This window comes from Oratosquilla oratoria, chromosome 33, assembly GCF_046742065.1.
Source record: "Oratosquilla oratoria isolate Oo_2021 chromosome 33, ASM4674206v1, whole genome shotgun sequence".
Taxonomy (NCBI): Eukaryota; Metazoa; Arthropoda; class Malacostraca; order Stomatopoda; family Squillidae; genus Oratosquilla; species Oratosquilla oratoria.
Window position 1 is genome coordinate 36,982,249 of NC_134809.1, and position 19,313 is coordinate 37,001,561.

At 38.2% G+C, this 19,313-nt stretch overlaps 1 protein-coding gene and 1 long non-coding RNA gene across 2 annotated transcripts in view; both read left to right on the forward strand.

The window, feature by feature from the left end:
- The window catches only part of heca (hdc homolog, cell cycle regulator), a 124,689-nt gene that overhangs the window by 53,977 nt on the left and 51,399 nt on the right, over positions 1-19,313 (forward strand). The gene's annotated exons all lie outside the window — the stretch shown is intronic.
- On the forward strand, positions 3,936-18,389 carry LOC143017838 (uncharacterized). Its single transcript, XR_012965704.1, has 3 exons — positions 3,936-3,960; positions 4,455-4,562; positions 14,356-18,389. It is a non-coding gene; the product is annotated as an uncharacterized LOC143017838 (long non-coding RNA).

Genomic DNA, 19,313 nt, shown 5'->3' on the forward strand with positions numbered 1-19,313 from the left:
TTACCCTTGTTAAAGCCTTTGATCCACTTGAACACTTCTATTAGATCACCCCGTACTCTGCGTCTTTCCAGAGAGTGTAAGTTTAGGTGCCTAAGCCTCTCTTCGTAAGGCAAATTTCCGAGTCCATGTATCATTTTGGTCATTCTTCTCTGTACTGATTCTAGTGAATTTATGTCCATTCTGTAGGACGGAGACCAAAACTGTACCGCATAGTCGAGGATGGGTCTAACTATCGCTGGATAGAGTTTAATAATTACCTCTGCACTTCTATTCGTTACCATCCTAGCAATGAAACCTAATGCTCTGTTAGCTTTATTTCTGGCACTAATGCACTGCTTCCTGGTTTTAAGGTCCGGACTCACCAGAACTCCCAAGTCCCTCTCGCACTCAGATTTTTCTAAAAACGTGTTATCTAAGATGTATCTATTTTCGGGGTTGTGTAGCCCTATGTTTAACATGCTACACTTAGAGATATTGAAGTTCATTTGCCATTTCACCGACCATGTTAACAATTTATTAAGATCATCCTGCAGAATCTCTGCATCGTCTCCTGACCTAATTAGGCGTCCTATTTTAGTGTCGTCCGCAAACTTACTAACATTACTATTTATCCCATCGTCTAAGTCGTTTATGTACATAATGAACAATAAGGGACCCAAAACTGAGCCCTGGGGGACCCCACTAGTAACATTGTCCCACCTAGATTTTATTCCATTCATGGTGACCCGCTGTTTTCTGTTACTAATCCATTCTAATACTTTTCCTCCTATGCCATGGGCTTTGATATTATTTAGTAGTCTCTGGTGTGGCACCTTGTCGAACGCTTTGCTAAAGTCAAGGTTTAAAATGTGTTTTGAGATTAAATGTCTAAGAAGTATAGTAGGGGATACTAGGCTGGATAGAGTGAGAAACAAGGTGAGGAGGAGAGCAGGGTGTAAAAGGAGTTGGAAGATAGGGTTGATGAAAAAGTATTGGGATGGTTTAGACCAGTGGTTCCCAACCTTTTCGGGCTTGAGGGACCCTTGCCAAGCCTTTCAGAAGTCCCTGGCACCTTATTAGAAAATCTAAATTCTAGTTTGTCAGTATTTTATTGATTCAACATCAGTGTAACAAAATTTTGTCCCTGGATAATATAAGAATATTAATCTTTACACTGATGCTGTTTTAATGAACAAAAATGGATGACAGAGAGAGTTGGTAATTTGAAAATTATTTTACCCTGATTTTTGGCGGCACCCTCAGTTGATCTCACGGCACTCTTTGGTGCCACGGCACACCAGTTGGAAACCACTGATTTAGACACATGGAAAGAATAAGTGAAGAAAGAGTAGTAAAAGAAGTGTGGAAAGCAGAGGTGGATGGAGTGAACCTGAAGGGGCAACTAAGGATGTGATGGATGGATGGGGATAAAAGGGGCATTATGAAAGAGGGGGATGTCTGTTGAGGAAGGAAGGGAGAAGACAGAATGGGGGACGGGGTGATTAGGGAGTGGTTATATGTGAATGATATTTTGACTCAGCCCAAAAAGATTTCTCCCCGTCTTCTCTCTGGATGAGGGGTCGGAGAGGGGAGGGTGCCAAATAGATTAAGTGGCCTTGCTGTAGATGTGATATGTCTTCCTGCATTTCTTCTGACACAGGGCAATGGGCAAGATGTAGGGATGACCCATCATCCAGGAGAAGCCAAGAAAAGAGGGATGGAGGGGTGGCGAACGGAAGGGGAGTGTGTGGAATGGATTTATGCTTTTTGACTTTGGCTACCTCATTTGTAAAGGGGAAAATGCCCTTTGGATATATATGTATATGTGTGTGTATTTATACATTATATATATATATATATATATATATGAGAGAAATTCGCTAGTAACAACGACATCAATCCGATAATTTTACGACAGTCGCATGCAGGATTCAAACCCACTACTATCAGCCACTCGTAAGATACCTTCACAGAGCCTTAGCCCACTACACCAACAGACACTTGTCTGTTGGTGTAGTTGGCTAAGGCTCTGTGAAGGTATCTTACAAGTGGCCGATAGCAGTGGGTTCAAATCCTGCATGCAACTGTCATAAAATTATCGATATATATATATATATATATATATATATATATATATATATATATATATATATATATATATATATATATATATATATATATATATATATATACAGGGTATTTATATACATGTATATATATTTGTAAAAGAGGGAAATAGATCTTCTACAGAACATTGAAAATGACAGCGTTTATGCAAATATAATATATATATATATATATATATATATATATATATATATATATATATATATATATATATGTGTGTGTGTGTGTGTGTATTTACCTAGTTGTATTATACGGGAAGGGAGCTGTGCTCTTAATGACCCATCTTAGTATCTTTCAGCATCAAGTTTTTTCTTAAAATCTTGAATAGTGTTTGCACACTCTTTATCTAAATTATTCCAGGTATCCAGTACTCTATGTGGGAAGCTATTTTTCTTCAGATCTCTTCTATAGTTATCCTTTTTGAGTTTCTTTTTGTGTCCTCTTATTTTTCCATTGTCCCAGATTTAAGAACATAAGAATGAAGGAGACTGGAAGAGACCATAAGGCCGACACTAGGCAGTTTTCCATTACCACATCTCGTCCCCATCCATAAATTTGTCAACCGTTTCTTAAAACAATCGATAGTTTCAGTGCTCACTACATGGTTACTAAGTCTATTCCATTCGTTGACCACCCTATTTATAAACCAACTCTTGCCTATTTCCGTCTTAAATCTAAATTTGCCCAGTTTAAATCCATTACCGTGAATCCTGCCGTGTTGTCTTAATATGATTACCTTGTTTGCGTCACCCTTGTAGTGGTTTATATGCATTACCATTTGTATGGGTATGTTAAATTTTAGTTCGTTTGCTTGAACAAGGGTGCATTGATATAAGACGAACGGAAACCACGAATGTTGTGACATGGTTTGATTTGAGCTGCTGTTGCTCGCGCCACCCAGCTTGAAATTGCTTAGAATTATGGTACGTAAACGCCCTGTTGGATATCTAATTTAACAAGCTCATTGCTTCATTTGTCACAACATATTTAGTTTTCTAAACTGATATTCGCATTTCCCTTCAATGCTCAGGTTTTGAGATTCATTAAACAAAATACAATAATTCTGGAATACAGCTGTATCCACCGTGGCAAGTTTCTAACAAAGAAATTGTCGAATCACAATGGATTCAGGAAATGCCAATAGCCTTGCACCTTAAAATACTTGTTTTAGCATGTATATACTGTCTTCATCTCCTTGTAGTGCTGTTCATCTATTAAACGTATATTTTTGCATTATATATATCGAGTCTGAATGGTACGTGTCTCAATGCGCATTGTGAGTAGCACCATATTGACTTTCATTTTCTAGACTGTTCCACCTCCTCGACCAATCAGGACGCAGTGTGAGCGGAACAAAGGACCAGCACACGGTCTCGCCAGCCAATAGGAAGCTTCCCTTCCCCTGTCGTCCGTTTCTACTAGTCGTGTCGGTATTTTCTGCACACTGTTACCATGTAGGATATTGAAAAGATATTAATAGGCCGAAGAATACATTGCAAACGTATTAGATACCAGTGCACATATTTAGTGGGTATTTATATTAAAGATATATATGTATATTATATATATAGGGAAAATAACGATGCCGAAAGATGATAGAATCGAACGCAACTACATACTAAGTAGGTCATATGTGGGAGCAACCGCTGAACGCCTCTCGAATCAGCTGACTGCGGAGTGCGGAGAAGGCAGGAGCACTGGGAAGAGAAGAGCCACGAAGCTTGTCGCACTTAATTTTTGTTGGTAGACTTGTTATTTTCAAAAGCTTACAGCTGTTTCTTTAGCACGATGAAGCTACAAGTACGAGGTTTGCCACACGTCGAACTGAGGAATGGAGTACTGTTGCTTATAGAGGTAAGAAAACCTTAAATCTTTCAATGCTGTGTGGGCATTACAGAAGATGCGCAGTAGGTGATGTGGATATGACGTAGATGTTGAAAAAATATAAAATAGAAACTCTACAGTAGTAATTTGTATTAGTATTGAATATTGATCGTGTGTGTGTGTGTGTATATATATATATATATATATATATATATATATATATATATATATATATATATAATAATGTGTATATACACAAACACGCAGTTTGTTCCTAGGCATGAAAGCTGGAGATAGTTTTAGCAGTCAATAGTTGCCATAATATAAATTTTGATTCGAGTTTGGGTGGCTTACTGTATGCCATAGGCACTTAGGAAATGCCGAGTTCATTGTTAAGCCAGATTTTATTTCAGGGTTTTATTTGTGGACTTATACGTGGTGGGGGCGTACACAGGTTGAAAAGTCGCTCCAGTATTGTTATGCAATTGCGGTAGACATGAACGAGTTTTCCATCTTTCCAACAGGTTTAGTGGGGAAAATGGTGTTGCCATGTCATAGCTATTGGAAGACTTGGGACCGTGAAGTGATAGAAGAGTCGGTAGTGCATACATAACAATGGCTTCAACTCGAAGGTTATTCAATTTTCTACTTTTAATTCTTAACCGTGTATATTATTTTGACCCTTAAGTAGTCGTGATTAATTCCCTTTCTTGATTTAAGGGCAGTTGCCATAGTATGTTGCTTAGTGTTATTTCTCTGGTTACATTTTCTTTACAGGACGGTTTATTGCCAAGGGTTGCCGCCCCGTAACTGTTGAATGTGTCTCTTATCAGAATTAGACATTATTCATTTATTTCAGTCATTAATGGAGCATGCGACTTGAAATTCGGGGTATGGTGTGAGCATGCGTTGTGATGACGTGGATGCCATGACGTTGCGGATAAGATAGGCATAAGTGTCAACTTCATAACTCAGTTGTATCAGTACGTATACTAATATTTCCTCTATTTACTGAAGACTGCCAATTCCAGAGTGGTGGCAAGAGTGAGATGTAGGTGGGACTGGTCATGAACAAAACCTTTCATGACTTTTTGAGTTATTCATGAAGATACTGCATTTCAGCTGTCCATATATATTATTAGATTTTTTTTCTTAAGCAGGGTATAACAGGGCTAGCCCGGACTCCAAGTGGGGACGAGGGAGGGCCGACTGACACCTGCGGGACAGTAGGAGTACTATAAACTTTTCGTAGAAGTTTCAACATCGCGACTTGTAAGATTCATTCCCAGTCAAGAGTCACTTCTTCAGTGTATTTGAAATGTCATGTGCCAACATCTGGCAGGTTTTTGGTAGGTTAAATGAGTATTGCAGACAGTTGCCGTTAAATCTGTTCTTTGTGCAGTATAAAGTAACACTGTGGCATTGATAATATGACTTTGTATCTTTAATTCGGTTTAGTTAGTAATATTTGTTAGCCACAGAGGCGCCCATGGTAATTAAACTATGTCCAGACAGTAATCATTGTAGTGTCCCGAAAAATTCTGTATTTAGCTTGGCTCGAGATGAAAGGACGTTTGTCAAGTCTCGCCTTGCAGTCACAAGGATTGAAATAAACTAGCACCAAATATATATTAGCTTGTTTACATGTTTTCTTAACCACCTTAAGTTGTATTATGTGTAACTGTCTTACTTGGTTATTGGATAGCAAAGATCCAGGTGCAATGATAGTGACGCTTTGATGCACCTGGACTTAAGGTTTCGTACATTTCGAATCACATGGAATTGTTGGTTATCGTGTTCAGATCACCTGTGCTGTGCAGATCTTGTACATAAGTAGAATATTTCTGATGGGATAATCTTGCTTCGAAATTTGGTGAAGAGTTGGGCATAGGTAGGTTGTGTATTCGTAATCGAAGTAATTTCCCTTATAAGCATTTATGAAGAATATGGAGGAAATGGTAACCGCTTTGCACATCGTGTAAAGAACTGAAGGGATATGACTTGGGAAACTATCTGGGACTTTTGACAAGGAAGTTCAGCACCAGCAAGTAGAATTTTCTTTTACGAGTGTCTTTGTGTGATGTAATTTTATTGGAGAAGGGGACATGCAGTCTGGGAAACTAATGGAAGAGCATGTGAATGGTGCAGTGCTTAATAATGACTTGTATATGTTTAAAAATGTGAACAGAGTATTTTGGGTAAGACTACCAAAGTAAACAGGTAGCCAAGCCCACTCCAGTCAACAAGGAAGCATTGCTGAGTGACGAAGATGTATTGGAAAGGTATATCAATCTTTGATACAAATATATCGATCACTATGAAAAGCTGGGAGGACAGTTATAGGCTCGTGATTGGTTATAAGTTGATCAGTATGGTACCTTTCGTGCATAGAAACCTCTTCGGTTGTGTAGCTGCATAGGGACGCAACTGCACCATCCCCCCACACCACCCCTTTAAATTTATTGTACCCTTGCTCTTAGTCCTAAATAGGCTATGTGGTTGTACTAAAAATAGTCAAACTATAAAAAATCTATCGCAAAATAAAGCAAAAAGATCGTCGAAACTGTCAGGATGATATTGGCTGTGTATCTCGCACGACGGACGCCCACGTGAAAGTATAAGGGAAGGCAGGGGCGCTATTTGGATGTGCGCAGCAACAACCGCTAGCGCCATGTGAAGGTTTGCTGCAACGAAAGAAGCACTTCCCATGCCGCCTTTGATTATCATACTCGTATCAGGAATTCAGAGTTGATAATCGTCGTTGTTCAGCCTTTGTAGTAAATCTGTGCATCAAATATACCATTGTATAAGGTGGTTCACACAGGACTAGTAAATGTTGGTCGTCTGGTCATTTTGCTGGATTGTGACCGTGCGGTAAACCTCACTACGCAGTGGCGGGGATCCGCGTCTCCCTGCCACTGACGCCCGTGTGCAAGTGCACTATTCTTAACAAAGGATAGGGATGGACGCTACCGTGTGGTCAGATTGTGAACTTGTCAGCAGCCTGCAATTATAATGTATATCACGAAAGAAATATTATCCATGTCCATTTTTGTAAACATACATTCAGGCATATCAAAGATTATTTTTCGATGAAAAACTTGTAATAAATTGTATTCGTATTGTTTATTTGAGGACTTACTGGTACATAACGGATGAAGTGGCGATGTAAATATCGGCTATGAAGTATTGGTGCTGACACTCAAATTCAAGCGCAATTACGTAATTCAAGGTGCAGCAGTCACAGCTTTAACGTAAATAAAATCGTAGAACCTTGAATTTTACATTTGTATCGCCTCCATTGAATTAAAATATCAACCCACCTAAACTTAACCGTTATGTGGTGACAAGCGTTTGTACCTTTACTGAATGTTAAGGGCTTTCACGGACTTCAGCGCCGACGGTTAGAATTCGTTTGAATAAAACTACTTCGGTTACAATATTTTTTTTTCAAGTCTTCAAATATAAAACTATCCGCCATAACAAAGCTGAAAGATGAACAAATATTGTCTATACGAATGTTTAGCATATTTTTAATTTTTTCATCGAGATGTTTAGATTTCTGTAAGCGAATTCAGTCTAGTTATTCAAATGGAGGTTGAATGTGGGGAGAAAAATAGCCCAGTGTGATAACTCCTTAGGTGCACAATTCCACGAGAAAAGTGTCGAGTTTCCTGTATGTCCTTCCAGGCTGTACCATAATGGGATCTTTGGTGTTTAGAGTGAACAAAGGGCAATTCATTATATTTTTCAACGAATTGTCGTAGATTTGCGCTGGATGATTTATTTATGCACAAGATGAAGACGTGTAAGAAGTCATGGCATTTGTTACCTGATATATCAAACCAGTAGGCATTTGTGAAATTTAATTCCTCAGTTTAGGATCTTTATTAATAAAATGTCACCTTAGCAACAATCCCATGAAGGGAACTTGGACTTGTTGGCTTCTCTGTCTGAGGTCTTTGATTTTGTTGGGCGTAAGAGGAACAAATAAAGGACCATTTATACGGTCACACGGTTTGACACTTTATCGAGAGATTTGAAGAGGTGTCAGACGGTCAAACCAAACGATCCAACCTCAGTATGACATGTGCAAGTGTAAGCAAAATGCCTCACGAACAAGACATACTAATTGTTATTGGTTTAGCGGTAATATTAAGGAAAAAGAAAAGAATAACGAAGTGGACAAAGGATTGGTTGTTGAAAAGAGACCAAAATTCACATACCAACTTGCTTGTCGATTTAAAATTAGAACCAGATGACGTGTAATTATATGAGAATGGATGGGACAGCATATTTAGATCAGATTAGGTGTCATACCTTTCATTTATTGAATATAATTTCTAGCTATTAGCATATTCCTTCGGTTTCACCTTCCATAAAGCTGGATGTTATCTATATTTGTGGATAAAATCCAATTACAGCTCCTCCTACCCCTCTCCATTGTATTCCTCCATACTTCCGACAGGAGATTGTCTCCTTCAAGGTGTGAATAGCTACTGAGGTTTGATGATTGACCGTCGTTCTCACGATCAAACTGTTGACGTCATATCGCTTACATGCCGCCGCCCACAAAAGTCAGACTCGGCCAGACTTGCTTCAAACTGTTAAAAAAAAAAGTGTTTGACAACCAAATTCACATGGTCAAACATCACTTCAACGGCCGAGTTTTTTTTTTTTTTTCTGAGCCTGACTTTAGTAGGCGGCCTGCAAGCGACATGACGTCAACAACAAAGTTTGACCGTGAGAACGACGGTCAAACATCAAGCCTCAGTAGCCATTCACACCTTGGAGTGGAAACAATTACATCTGTCGAAAGTATGGATATGGATGAATGTAATGGAAAGAGGAATGAGAGGGAGATGTTATTGGAATTTATCAACAAATATAGAGAACATCCAGGAAGGTGAAAACAAAGGAATATGATAATAGAATATCTAGAAATAAGGGTTTGTTCGGCTCTAATTATCGTTGAGCAAGTTCCTACGTGAGTTTGGGTATCTATTTCAACAACCAATCCTTTGTCCATTTCGATCTTATTTTCTTTTTCCTTAATACTACCAATAACAATTAGTATGTCTTGGTCAAGAGACATCTTTGCTTAACAACTGCACGAGTCATACTGAGGTTGGATCGTTTGGTTTGACCGTCTAACACCTCTTCAAACCTCCTTACAGGTTTGTCAAACGGTTTGACTGTGTAAAGCCCACGGTGGACCATGTTTAGCTCACGGGTGATATCCTTGTAAACAAAATTTTGTACCCGTGCTGTCGCTGAAATGGAACTCAAATAACTAAGGGTGGTGCAAGTAAAACTAGTTTAAGATTTATATATCACAGTTTGGGGATGAGAGTGGCAAAACAGTTTTCCACATATAAAATCATGAAGGGGACACCCCTGAATTACGTAACTTCCAAAGCTCAGGCCCCAGAATTGGCAGTGACCATAGATTGTGGTTACATAAATGTGAGATCTATTGACATCATAAAATGCTGTTTGATGGTATGTGCATAGCTGAGGTGAAACTTATCCTTTATATTGCGAGCTTCGAGATACATTTTTTTCTAGACTAGAGCAGTGGTTCCCAAACTTTTTTCTGTCATTTCCCCCCTGCACCCAGTTCAACCATCCAGATTTCCCCCTTCATGTGTATGAAGGAAAGAGTAGTTAAACCACACTGTGACTATTTACTAATTTTTCAAATGTACATATATACTGATAAACAGACATTCTCTCTCTCTCTCTGACATGAGAAAATTCATCCGAGATTTTTTTAGTTAGTAGGTAGTGTAATGATTTTCCCCCTGGTAGGTTCAAATTTCCCCCAGTTTGGGAACCACTGCTTGGTGAAGGCTTGCCACTCGACCATGGCAGTAGGGAAAGCACTGTAGGAGGGTTTCACCCTTCTCTCAGAACATTAGAAGTCAAATCTTCATATCACAACCGTCACAAGGCATTTTGTTATTTAGTTCCGCACACATTTTCCAGGACATTTGCCCTCGCGACGCCTCTGCTTTCATGCCCTGGACACCGAGAGGTTTTGTATGGGAGTTCAGATGCTGGTTGTTTCCTATTAGATATTTTTATAGGGAAAGCCTCCCCATGTCGTAGTGGGTTGCTGCCCAGGCCAGTGACATTGAGGTACTGTTGTAGCATCACTGGAAGTCAAACAACGACGCCCAACAGTAATTTTCGATCGTTGCATTGAATTCGGCGTTTTATATAGCGCTTGTGCACATCCGTCAGACAGTTCTGTTTTAATATATACCCTTGTGAATGGAATGAAATATATTCAGACATCATTGAAATGATACCGTAATTAACAGAATATAAACAAATTAACTGTTGTCACTATGCGTTGGTTGCAATGTTTACGTTCTGCAATTAAGGTCCTGTTTCGAGGTTATGGCAGTTTCATCATGACTTGTCTCAAGAAGTCACAACTGTTTGACATCATTCTACATGCCTATACATACTCGAGTGCACAAAATAATAATGCTCTAGTACTTTAGAAAATTATCTTGGAACAAATCCATCCTCTTGCTAAAACGTGTCATGACGGGGTAAATACTGAGAACGAGCTTAAAGGTCAGATATCAACAGATATACCATTCACTAAAAATAATCGAAAAAGTACTTTTTAAAAGCATACAAATAAAGTTTTTACCTATTACAGAAGAATTTATTCAGAAAATTCACTTTTAATTGCGCCTCGCATACCACTTTTCCGAAGTCTAGATATTCAGAATAACAATATTGTTTGTTTGGCAACTGTGACGTCACGAACGCGGAATTCCCCGAACCTTTCCCGAAGCGCACGGTCGGAATGTTTCGAATAGCAGACGACGCAATGAAATGAAGACAAAATGTTTTTTGCCAAATTTGATAAGATGTAGACGGTGGAATTATATAAAATACTGCCAGTATGTTTTTTTTATGTACATTAAACTGTAAATACAAAAAGTTATGGAAGTCTTTATATCTGACCTTTAAAGGTCAGATATAAAGACTTCCATGACGTCACAGTTGCCAAACAAACAATATTGTTATTCTGAATATCTAGACTTCGGAAAAGTGGTATGCGAGGCGCAATTAAAAGTGAATTTTCTGAATAAATTCTTCTGTAATAGGTAAAAACTTTATTTGTATGCTTTTAAAAAGTACTTTTTCGAGCAATACGATGATTTTTAGCGAATGGTATATCTGTTGATATCTGACCTTTAAGCCTCCACAATTTCAGTGATTGAAGACCAACCCAACACAGTGGAAAAAAAAACTTGGTAAGTCCTGGAAATTGCGTGGGAAGATGGCACATGTCAGAGGAAAATGTATTTCCATACATTGTTAATTGGAATACTATTGGGTGATAGTGATCGTGCTTCTATGCATTTTAAAGTAGGTCACATTTTATACTTTGGATTATAGATCATAATTTCTATACTCGCTGAGGTGAGAGCCACTTGAGCACGCAGGGAACAGCAACAGAAGCATATTACACACACAGCTCGACGGTACACTGATACCGTTCTCGGCCGATAATTCAGAGATCCTAGTTCGAGTTCCACCCAGGGCTGAACATTTTTCAGCACTGCGAGCCGGCACTCCAACATTGGTGGGTAAGGAATTGGATGTAAGGTCACAGCATTACCCAGAAATCTGGCTATATGTGAGCTAGCTACCATCAGCAAGGGTAGGTGTCGATCACGAGTTCAACACGTGATCCAAGACGGTGGTGAATCACACATACTGTATATGTAATGTATGTATATGACATACAGTCAGTGCTTTTGAGCGCACACCTACGGACCAGAGCTACTCATTATTCATCAGAATTCAAATATACACGTAAAGGAATTATAATGCTCTGGTATCTGGTAATAATGGAGTCCCTCGTTTGTACCATCCCCCTGAAATTATTATTCTACTATTTTCATGACTTACCTCATGTATGATCCTATAGCAGGAGTGATTAGAATATTGCTATCATGCGTGCCGTAGATAGGCGGTTAAATGGGTCGGAATGAGGGAACTAGGAATTCCCTCTCTATTCTACTAAAATTCGAGGCATAAGAATGGTAGAACTCCAGCTATAACCCTAGCAATTGAGTTATTAATTGTAGGTGGATGTGGCATGGACGAGAGTAAAAGAGAATGGTAGTAGTAGTATATTTGTGTGCAGAAATAAATGTCGTTGAGTGAAACTTCACAGAAAGGGAAAGATGAGTTGGAGTTTGGGGGTGTGATGGGGAGTGTTCGGAGTGACGAGGGTGGGAAGAAGTGGCCGCGCTGGTAAGTGTAAAGTTGTAGTGAAACGTCTTTGGGGAAAGTGTGGGTGAAGGTGAAATTGGGATGGGAGACATACTGCCATGGTAGTGAAAAAAGTAAAGAGGGAGACTTTTTGGGTTTACTTAAATGTGTAGAATTTTAGTGAGTGGTTTGAGGCAAAAGTGGTACTGCGTCAGGGATATGATGGGGGTGGTGCGGGAGGTAAGTGCGAAGATAATGGGCAGCAGATTGGAGATGGTTAAAGAAAATAGAGAAAAGTGGGAGGTGAACCACTTGTTTGCTGACGGCACTGCTCTTATGGCAGAGTCGGAGAGGGGATTAAGGGATTTTGGGAAGTTACCCAATAGGGGAATGTTGAAGGTAAATGTGGATAAAAGTAAAGTGATGTGTGCAAGGGAAGAGGATGACAGTGAGTAGGAAATATGTCTTAACTGAGAGAGATTGGAGGAAGTGAATAGCTTTAGGTACTTGGGGTCGCACGTGGCAGGAAAGGGAGTGGAGGTAAATTGTAGTGAGAGAAGCAAGTAAATACCTTGGGAATTAATTTTTTTTAATGAGAAATAGACATTTGGGAATGGATGTAAAGGGATTATATAAAGGGGTGGTTGTGCCAACAATACTGTATAGGTCAGAGACATGGAATTCAAGAAAGACAGAGAGGAAAAAATTAGATACGAGCTGAAATGTCAGAGAAACATTGTAGGGATTACAAGGTTGAATAGAGTGAGAAACAAGCTGAGGAGGAGAGTAGTGGAAAAGGAGATGACAGAGTTGATGAAAGAGTATTGGGATAGTTTGGGACACAGGCAAGAATGAGTGTAGATAGATTAGTAAGATATGTGGAAGGCAGAAGTGGATGGAGTGAAGATGAAGGGACAACCAAGGATGAGATGGATGGATAGGGTGAAAGGGGCGTTGAGAAGGAAGGGGGTAGAGGTGAGTGGAGAATGGCTGTGTGTAGATGATACTAAGATGTAAGGAAGGGAATGGGTGTGGGCTAGAGGTGTTAGAGTGTGAATGATATTTTGAAGCAGGCCGAAGGGATTTCTCCCCGTCTATTGTTTTTCTGCAAAAGGGGGGATCGACGATTAAGCGAAGCGGCCTTGCTATGGATGTGCTGTGCCTTGCTGCACTGCTTCTGACCCAGGGCAATGAGCGAGATAGATGACCTATCATCCATGAGGAAATCAGATGAGAGGAAAGGGTGGGAGTGGGTATATGCTTATGTATATATATATATGTGTGTGTGTGTGTGTAGTCTGTTACTCAAGGAAAAAATATATACAGGTTTGCTGGATCATAAGTCGGGTTCTTTCATGTAATCTCTAGCATCTAAGTTTATATTTTAGTGTCCTTTCCCAAGAAATATCTAGAGGTGAAGATCATGCCGCCACTAAAATGTTTTGTAGAAACCGAGGAATATTTGTGCTCGAGTTTGAATTCAACAGCGATCCGCACAGTTCCTAAAAATAGACAAATTTCTATGATGTCACATGTTGCGCGGGAAGATCCCTTGCGGACAAACGAATCTGTACGCCTCGCGACACTATCCATTTTCTTGTGAAAAATATCCACATTTTTTGGCAATTTTCACGGGATCCGACTTTTTTTTTTTTTTTTTCCCTCTCAAATGCCACCCACTTAACACTGCTGCTATGGATTATGTAGTGACACGCGTTATGAGAATAGACCGCATATGGTGTTACTTTGATCCCTTTTTCCAAATCACATTTGCACTTTGAAAATGTCAAAGGTGGGTCCGAGCATGTGGGGGGATTTTACCACCGAGAACACTTTGTAAATGAATCTGGGCCTACTGATACCCACATCCAATCCTGCCCTCTCAAGCACAGAACAGTACTAAAACAGTACAATAGTGTCGAATTCAAATATAGTTTATTCATTCATTGTCAACTACAAGCCACAAAGATTTAAGCCGGGTCCACACTGTGCCTCATGCAGATCTGCATGTAGCAGGTGGTGGTGTTGAAAGTTAAGTGTTCATACTGAGTGAGCATGAGGAAAAAATGCTAGTCTCACAGATACATATCATGGGATAGCTCCTGTCATTCTGAATGTTTTTAACCCCATTAATAAGCACCGTAAATTAATAATGTCAGATTTTATTTATTTTTGTAGGGACTGCGATGAAGAACAACCCAACGGCATATAACGTAAAAACTCTTGCAAAAGTGTTACCAATGCTGGGAGCAGGGGAAACAAAAATGTGTTGTCTGCAGGTACCTACGATTTTTCGTTCTGGCTTATTTTTATTAAGGAAAAATCGGTAAATTTAAAGTGGTGTGCCAGTTTCACAGATGCAATTCTTATCTGTCATTGGATAGCTCCAATCATTCTGAGTATTTTGAACCCCATAAATAAGTACAGCTAATTAATAGTAACGTCTGTAGCCATTTCTAAAATGTTAATGTATTTTTGACGGGGGCTGCTGTGGAAAATCACAACCGCACCTAAATAAACTGTCATTTTTAATGTCACTGTTCATAGTAAATATTCCTCTTATCATCAAAGTTCGCACTTATGTCCCTTGCTCTTGATGTTCCGTAAGCAGCGATGATGCTTGAGTAACTCTAATGAGATATTGGATGTGGCTTCTCGTCCAATAAACGGGGCTAACAAAAGTGGTCATGACAGAAGAGCGTACCTTTCCACCTTGTTTCCACTTTTTAGTCCACGACACTCCAACCAATGCGTCATTTCAATGTTGTAATAACAGTCAATACGTTGAATGTCTATCTTAGCTCAGGGACATCATCCTATAACAATAAAACCTTTGGAAGTGGATAGCATTTACTCTTTTCAGTGGATTGAGATTGTCCACATTTTAGTAGTTTGCCCATCTCTCGATAGAGAGCGTGGTAACTATGACATTGCGGTTTGCTATTGGAATTTCGGTACTAAGGGAAGGAACTCAAGACATTATGATAGCCATTCACAACACCGAAAGTTTCGCCGATTGTCCTCCTGCCTCGCTCATTTTCTATAGTACATTTATTTTTCTAAAATTGGAACCACTAAAAATTAAAATTGTTTAATTTTACTGGAACATATTTTTAGTACTTATCAAGGTCAATTATAGCTAAGTGAATTACACGCAAACTTTCATTTTTTATTTATTGCAATTTGAAATTACTGATTCACTCGCCAAAACGACGTCTGCTTCGGCCATTCTCGTAAAACCGACTCGTGTCGCCATCTAGTCTGCAGCGACGTCATGAGTTGTGTTCATTCTTCATGCATTGTCATTGTGTTTGATGATTGGTGAACGTGTGGATCTATCTAATCTAGGAATTATGAAAATGAAGAAAAAACTAGTGAGGAAAATACTGGATTATGAAGAAAAGAATAGGAGAATAAAGGTGGAGAATGGTAATATATTAATAACAAATAGAACTTAGAGAAAAGGGCAGAAGAAAGCTTATGATAACCGCCTAGCAACAGCGATTTAATTCACGTACAGAACATACACGGCGAGCTAAATGATGGAGCTACATTCTCTTACGATGTTAAAAGGCCTTTTTTAAGCATTATGCAAAACATAAGAGATATTGTTTTTGGAATTTTTAATTAAATTGCTCAGATAAGTTTAGAAAATAAAACCAAGAGAATAAGTGAATGACGAAGAAATTACATAGAATAAATACAACAAAAGGGAAAATAAAACAATATAGTAGATAGAGCGTGCAGTAGAGGAATATGCAAAAAAAAAAAAAACCAGCCATTTGCTGGAATGGATTGATATGTTAAGATATTTGCAGTGAAGCTTTTGTTCTTATACAATGTAAAGCAATCTATAATAGTGGATCTAAATTGTCGTGTAAAGAATAATGTTTTATTTAATGATAACAAATCACCATAATTAATCTTGTTACTGGCACACTTGGGTCGAGATGAAAAATATTTGTATTACGTTGTAGAAATCATTGTTCACAAAGCTTTTGTAGCATCTAGGAGACATAATGTGAATGTCATGCAATATAGTATTTTGTGTAGGAGCATACTGCAAAAATACTGAATGCGTCACGTATACCCTTGCATTTTTTTGTGCCTAAGGACGCATTCGCGAACCAACATGTACACAGGTTGATGCACCAATATGAAAACTTCATCAGAGATATTTCGGTTCAAATTGATAGCCTATAGCTGGACCGTCTATACATCGTGCCTGTTGTCAGAGATATTTAGGGAGTCGATATTTCTCTCAAATACGATGGAAAAATATCACTATCGCCGAAGGAATCATCTCTCACAACAGGACGCTGTTGATTGGCTTGGGTTGGTTCACAAACCATGACATCATCAGAACAGATGCCAAGAGATGGCGTTGTATATTGTGTTTTGGAATGTAAGCGGACGACAAATGTTTTTGTCAAAAAGTCCCTCAAAAACTACTTTTGTGATAAGATATTTGTTTTAAACCATGTTCTCGTGAAAATAAATAACGTTTCAAAAAAATGCAAATATGTACCTGGGCATGGTTAGGCATTCTCTAGGAGCTTCTTATTTATAACAATATATTTCAAATTAGTTTCCGAGCTTATTTGGAAGTTTAAGTCGTCGGCAAGACTCTACCCCAAACCCAAAGTATCCAGAAGGGCGTTAATGAGAGAAAATAATGCAAATTTCCAATTAAAAGATCTGAATTCTTAATGAAAAAAGCCCCTAATTTTATACTGCAACTCTCCTCGTGTAAAAAGAAAAGAAAAGAAATGTAAATAGTAGGATAATCCATGGATAACTAAAAAATATTGCTTTCACACATAAGATTTTTTAAGACATACTCCATGTGCATTTGTTTTTTACAGTATAATGTATCAACCAGTATCTTCATGAGAATAGAAATCCACATTCATATAACTAAATTGTTGTTCTCTCGCCTACCAACTTCTAATATATTTTATTTGCACAAACAAAATCCCCGAACAATCCCACAGTGAGCGTTTACCACATCCCCACTTGTTACACATCCCCTCCTATAGATCGGCATATATTCTGGCGCAAATGATTATAATTTATTGATTTAGATTTTCTCGCATATATCCCCATGCTAGAGCTATATTAGCATTGTACAGTGGACTGTAGCTCTGTATTTTTATTTAAATTCGCTTTTCCTCCATTCACCATAACTACTAATTTTTATAGTACTTTTGGTTTAGAAGTAAAGAAATTGCCCACAAAATTGTTTTATCATGAAAACAGACTTATCTCGCTCTTCGTATTTACTAGTGCATGGTTACAACAGGTAACCTAACATTTCTATTTATCAATGTTTTCCTACACTAATATTTTTTGCATGCTTGACATTCTCCTTTATGTCCTTCACATATGTCAATGTATTTACCACCCCAAATATCCCATGCTTTTCCTATCTCTTACCGGCTAAATATACTGTGCATTAGCAAACCTAACTTGGTCCTCTGGAAGTATTTTACTTCGAAACTCGTTCCAACTCTCCTGTGTATTTTTCTATTTCTTTTTTACTATCTAATGAATATTTGTAGTAGTTCTTTTCGCACTTTGTAAAACTTTATTTACTTTAAAATTTATCACACGACTAGTCCCCACTGATCTTACTAAACACATGCTCCATTTCTGAGGCATTTCCTCTATGTCACGTATTTTCCATTTCTTTACATGATTTATGTTTGCATTTGTGATGATGTGTCGAGACGAAGTAGTTAAATATGGAGACAAGACTATAAGGGTTGTTTGTCTCCACAGCTGTTCAACCTATGTATCTCCAGATCTCATTACATATAAGAAAAGATACAGCAATGATTCACAAATCTCTTACCAAATATCACAAACCGGCCATACAAAAAATGGACTAAAACACATGAACAAATCTTTCAGAACTCAATAAAATACATTATGGTGTGAACTGGGAAAGAAGGTATGTATGACAAGTTTAACTTGATCTTGTGGCTGTTAATGGTATGAATACATGTACATATCCAAGTTAGGAGTTACCAATGTAGGCGCTGAAGAAGAGCATTTCAAGCACACAAATCAAACCTATGAAGTGACTGCGAATCCACAAAGAATCCAGGCTTGTTATCCACTTCACCTATATGGCCTTAGAATATAATGAATGGGGTGGACATGTATACTCTAGTGCCAGGCTTTCTAATTGAAGGGATTGACACACATACACACGCATATATATTATATTATATATATGTATATATATATGTATATATATATATATATATATATATATATATATATATATATTTGTATCAGCACTGAAAACGTAATTATACGAAAGCACTGTTTCGTTAGTTTACTTTTCCTAGTGGTTACTTACGCATTTGTGAACTCGTTCCTAGTGTTTTATTGCATATGTATGTATATATATATATATTATATATATATATTTGTATGAGCACTGAAGACGTAATTATACGAAAGCACTCTGTTTCGTTAGTTTACTTTTTTAGGGGTTACTTAATTGTGAACACATGTTCCTAGTGTTTTTATTGCATATATATACTACATGTATATATATATATATATATATATATATATATATATATATATATATATAATATACACATACACATACTGTGATACCGGAAAGTTTGGGCGCAAAATTAGAGGCGCCTAAAATTTTTGATAAACTCAAAACACAAGAAAAATGCCCATTTCCGACCAAAATTTTCGCTATTATTTAATGCTAGCGTCTGTACCGTTTAGACGAGACAATACGCACCACTTGGCAACTCTGTTTAGTCGCTCCCGGGACCTTGTGGTGTCAGTGTGTAAACATCTCTCACGTAGACTAGTCGATTTTTTTCTTTTTTTTTTTTTTTTTTTTTTTTTTTTTTTTTGCGGTGTTTTATGTTTTTGTGCCTCGATATATCCGTAGTGGGAAGTGGTAAAGACTGGTAAGAGACAATTGTTGTTATTATAACCTTTTATCGGGAGGGTTATAATTGCAAATATATAGTCACTCGTGTGGGAGTTGGAGTGCGGAAAGTGCAAAAGTGAACCAAGAAATTTCGAGACGGAGAAGATGACTCCATTCCTACCCCCCAAGCCTCCCTCAGGTCGGCTAAGGAAGATACCAAATCATT